A 6064-nucleotide genomic window follows, 5' to 3' on the forward strand; every position below is an offset into this window, starting at 1 on the left:
TTTAAGCCTCCTAGAAACCTGCCTTGCTATATCATCATGCAAGTGGATGATCTCTAATTCCCTTAAGATTTGCAAAATTAGAAATGTGGGTTTTGTTCCTCTCATTGAGTAGAACACTTTGGACATCACGCATGTCACAAAAAAACCGAAGCTTTGTTTGAAAGTCCCCCTAGAATATAATATATTTAAATATATATATATATATCTATATATATATTCTCTGAATTATTGACCATGTTTGATTGAGTTTTAACTAGCCACCAAATTCTCAGATCCAGAAAATTCCATGTGGCATGGAATCCTCTCATCATGCTCTATAATATGACATTGGGTTAAATTTTTTTATCACTTAGACCATTTGCTTTGGGAATCCTGAATGCCTTAGGAAACGTGAAAGTGTTATGAGAGTTGTCATGAGTAATACTACATGAAATCCAAGGTCACCTAAGTTGCATAGTATGAGGAAATGGAAATGCTCTAGAAACGTGACCCCCCAAAGAATTAAAAAAAAGGATATATAAAAATTATACTGAAACTTTGAAAGAAAACATTTAAGTTTTAACATTATAATTTAGAGTATAGATACAAATTAAATGAGAAAGTGGCAAGGCCCAAGACATGCTACAACAAATAGCTACATATCATCAAAATCCTTGCATATATTGGGATCATCATCATCAATATCACCTTATAAGAATTAAAATAAGATAGAAAAAGCTTAACATGTCAAGTCTAGATTTTGTTTGAGTGGTTGGTAAACTTTTACTTGGGCCATGATAGATAAGTTCAATAATCAATGTCAGTAACATCATGATACATAGAGAGATTGGTGTTCTTGATTAAATGTTGTTTCCATACCCTTGGACGTGACATAATCTTATGGAAACATTATAATCCACCAACCTCGAAACCCTAAAAAATGTTAAATCTGTTGTATTTTGAGTTGGATCTAAAATTCTACTTTCTCCATATGAAATCCAATGAGGTTGGAACCACTATCAAACATCCTAAAACAATCAATGATAATGTTAAAAATTGAAGAAAAAATATTTTCATCCGTTTACTTTAAAAAATTTGACATTACCATTAATTACATAGCGTTTTCTTATTATTACCATTAATTACTTGGCATTAGTAGAGTCCTAGGGTTGAATATTAGGTTGTCCTACTTACAGATTATTGTTTCCTTTTAAATAATTAGTGTTTGGACCACATGTGCTACATAAGCATGTTGTACCACCCCACAAGTGCCATATGGACGCTAAAACACAGAGTATGATGCTTGAAATGTGTTTAAGTCGAGCGGAAGCATGTTTCAAAAAAGTGAAACATATTTCTTCTTGACTGAAATGAATTTTAGTCATGTTTCGAGGTTTCTATACCAAAATGCGGCTGGTATGGGGAAGGGGGTTGGGGGTGGGCGAGTGGCTTCCCACATTTCATGTAGCATAACTTATTGGAATCACGATTGTGTTACATCAAAACCCATAGGTGTTAGTAAACAAAGACACCGCCAGAGTTAACTGATCCTCGAGAGGTAGTTAAGCACGTCACAAAACACATAGGGAGCACTGGCAAGACTAACACCCCCCTCCCTAGCGCGAGTCGGGGTGTTTCAAACTTAAGAACTTTGGCTTTGATACCACTTGTTGGAATCATGATTGCCATTACCCCAAAACCTGTAGGTGTTAGTAAAAATATGCATAGCTTGATTTAACAGATCCTCGAGAGGCAGTTAAGCACATGTCGTGAAACACATGGGAAGAGCGTTTCTAATTCCAACATAGCTCTAATCCTATTTAACCCTAGTTACATCTCTGAATTGTTTTAAGTGTATATATTCATATTTAGTAATGATTTATACCTTCCAAAGTGTTAGAAATTGTTTTATTTTGATTCGGAGGATGGGTCCACATGCAACATACGAAAATAGAGTTAATCCCCATAGGTTCCAATGTCCCTAAACCATTGGGGAATTCATCAAGGACTCGGGCGACTTGTTGACTATCCCCAATACATTCTAGGTAGAATTTAGGGACATTCCAAAATTATAGATTTTAGGGATGTTTTTTGGCAGATATTAGGGATTTTCTGGATAGATTCTAGGGATGTTCTAGACATATTTCAGGAACAATGCCAGTATATATATTCAATTTTGACAATCATGGACATTGATGATTGAACAATATTATCATGTTTCCCATCAATTATTTTTCCATTGCATTGAATCTTTGTACAAATTCCAACTCAAAACATGGATTTTGTATGACAGATTTCAATTTGGGTTTCTAATGATTTAGATTTTTATATTTAGTGGCAAATTAAGAAGAAAAGCCTCCATGTCAAGAAAATAGAAAATGCAACTTTTCAAAAGGCCAATCCTTGTGGTTATTGCTCTTGTTTTTCTCATTTTTTTGGATCATCTTAGCTTTTGCATATCATATAAAATGGGTTTCCAAGATTCATTCAAGTCCAATGCCTCCACCATCCTAATCTCAAGCATTGTGAAAACAATAAGATACTAGTAACTTGGATCAAGTACTAAATGTTTGAATAAATTCCTATTAAATCTCCTTAATCTAAAATATGAATTTAATCTCTTTACAGAACCAAAGCATTATATATTGGTTTTCAATATAGATTTAAAAATTGCAAAACCTATTAAGAAGGGAATGCCTTCTATGTTTAACATAATCTTCATTAACAAGAAATATGAGGAAGAAAAACTGCTATAAAGACAGTTTTATGTTTGATTGATCCTTCTTGGACTTTATTTCAAATTGAAAATAGTTAACCTTATGTTTCCTAAAAACAAAGTTCATGTCTAGCAGTTAATCATGGAATGTCACTCAACTATTTTTTAAATTAATTGAGATTTTTCATAATTGGAAAGTGTAAGGGTTGTGCATAATACTCTATAGTATAGCTTATTATGCTTACAAGATTGAAACAACTACAAATGTTAATAGTGAAGACATATATATTATATAAATATATATATATATATATATATATATATATATAATATATATATATATATATATATATATATATATATATATATATATATATATATATATATATCTATATAATATTATTTTTGTTCCCAACCTGCCATCCCTTGAAATATTTGGGGGTGTGCTCTAGTTGTACCAAGGATACGTCCCCCCATCCTAAAAACCAATGCAACATAGTTATTTTCTATGCAAGTTTCATTCCAGACTGCTCTATCTTTTATTTATTTTCATAATTTCATTGTTGGGTTGTTATTTCACTCCTAACTCAGTGCCCAAGCAAAAACATTTGAGGACCTTTCATCATAGTGTGTTTCCACATTATTGGGTACCTTGTAAAGTAGTTATCCTATTAGGTTAAGTCGTTGAACCCCTTGACTGCGCAATCTCCCAGCTTGTTCTCCTACCATAACTGCACATTGGGAAACTCCAAGCCTCAAGCCCCAACCTTGAGCTCTTAAACCGCTCAATTGCGCAATCCTTTGATTTTGGCCCTCTTGAACTGTGCATTGCGTAGTCTCAAGTGTCCGTCTCGGGCCTTGGCTTCTGGAACTATGCAATCCTTGAGTCAAGCACTCAATTAGTCATTGGGTTCTAGCCCTAACAAGTGATTTCATGAAACATGTTAGATTAGGAGTTTTCAGACTGATGCCAGCATGTTATTAGTGGTTTTTAGTTGTAGTTACTCTATCTTATCATCATAGGATGATCACGAAGGAAAAGGAGGAGGAGACCGTGCTACAAGACACCTATGGAATTGAAGAGATAAGATGATCATCATGCAAGAAGACGAAGGAACACCAGAGTACAACAAAAGATCAAAAGTCAGGAACACATGAAGTCTCCATACCGATTCATAACCCTTTGGAGGATAGATATGAAGAACAAATCATATCTCTCATGAAGACGAAGTATTGGATATATCTGTTATTGAAGACAAAGTATAAAGAAGGACAACTTGGCACTACCACATCATCATGTAGTCCATGTCATCAATGTCATGTCATGTTTAGTTATGAGTCATTATTTTCCACATCATTTATGGATTATGTAAATTCAATATTGGAGAAATGTAATGTAAAGTGGAAGTCCAAGAGTCATCCATGTAACACGAAAAGTCATGTAGGAAGTTGAAAGGTCAATGAAAAGTCAAATAGTCATGAGGGTAGTCCAAGAGTAACAAGGGAGGTGAATGGTCACCCCACTTGTTATATATACACCCTCATTGCTCATGTAAAGGAATTTTCACCTTAGCTCATCCTACTAGGCATTGGAGAGGAAGATAGTTGTTTTGGAGGAGTGAGTGACTGCTCTAATACTTCACTATTGGGGCTAGTGGTGTTCATTGTCTTAACTTGGAAATTTTACTTAATTCAGAAGCTTGTTGAGCCACATGATTTCATGCATATGTCATGAATATTGTAAGAATATTCTTTAAATCTTTGCGATGTATGTTGTTTTCATCTGTACTAAGGAAATTGAATTATTTAGGTGGCTTTGGTACTTATATTGTTGAAGGTGTGTTGTATTTGTTTTAACAATCATTGCTTCCTTGTGAACTATTTCACTGGTTGATCAACAATTCATTCATATGTATATGCTTGTGTGATTTTTCTAGTTTAGTACTATTACTTGTCTTTAAAGGGCCCTCTTTTCTCTCCCCTTTCGGTAGATGGACCATGATACTTTATGTAGTTCAAAATTTCATAAGGCATACTCAATTTTTGATCCGAAGATACCTGTGTATTACTCTCTTGTGCTGGACTTTGTAGCCAAGGAAAATCTATAAGAATATATGGCATTGTGTGATTTTTCTAGTTTAGTACTATTACTTGTCTTTAAAGGGCCCTCTTTTCTCTCCCCTTTCGGTAGATGGACCATGATACTTTATGTAGTTCAAAATTTCACAAGGCATACTCAATTTTTGATCCGAAGATACTTGTGTATTACTCTCTTGTGCTGGACTTTGTAGCCAAGGAAAATCTATAAGAATATATGGCAGCTTTTTCGATACTCGAGACAGGGCTCCTATTTCAAACAGTGTGAGGTTTAATTGGGATTTCACATCGGGGAGACCCCCTTGGTTGACGGATTTCCAGCACCCGTCAAGAAAATGGCGTTAGGAGGGATAGATGACAAGTTTTTCCCGTTGAGTCTGTTTTGAATCTCTTATCTTAAATGGCTCATCCTGAAATCATAATCCCAGGGTGATTTTATAACCTATCCGATGGTAAACTTTTAATATCGATGAGCCTCTTTATCACTTGTTTCAATTAAAGTTTGATGGTGAGGATGCAACATCCATAACCAAGCACATCTCTGATTTTCTTAAATTATGTGAATATTATGAAATTGATGATGAATATTTTTCATGTGTCACTTTCTTCCTCACCCTTGAAGGTCGTGTTAATTAATGGATTCATACCTCACCATTTGCTTCCGTCCATTTTTTTCATCATTTCCTTAAGGAGATTCATCAATCCTTTGAGAGGTATGATTATCGAGATGTTTATAAGAGAATCAATCAGCTTAGAATGGAACCCAATGAAACAATTGATGATTTTTCTAATAGGTTCCTTCACTTATGTTATGAGTTTCCCAAAGAAGACACGGATTGGGATTTATTCAAGTAAAAGTTTGAGCATTTGGTGCATATCTCTTCGCATGGTGAATCCAAACCACCTGATGTTTTTGCTTCCCCAACTCTTGTAAATCATGAGACACCCCTAATTCAGAGGAGGAACATTCTATTCCTTTTGTTCCTTGTCCTCATTTTTAAGTTCCAATGCGGGTTCCTCCTTACAATGATCATAAAGTTGGGAAATCTACAAATCAAGTCCCTAATCCATCTTCTCATCCTCCTTCCCCTTTTCACAATTCAAATCTCATGGAGGAAATCCTGAAATGGTTCATGAAGCCTATGGTGAAGACTGATTTATCTGTTCCTCAAGATGATGTTATTTATACTAAGAATTTAAATCTTGGATCTGATTGGGACACCCTCTACCATCTCTTTCTCATTGACCTATTGTCCCTCAATTTTCCTAATC

The sequence above is a fragment of the Pinus tabuliformis genome, chromosome X, assembly GCF_031772625.1.
Source record: "Pinus tabuliformis cultivar Carrire ecotype Pingquan chromosome X, CPIR1, whole genome shotgun sequence".
NCBI classification, from domain to species: domain Eukaryota; kingdom Viridiplantae; phylum Streptophyta; class Pinopsida; order Pinales; family Pinaceae; genus Pinus; species Pinus tabuliformis.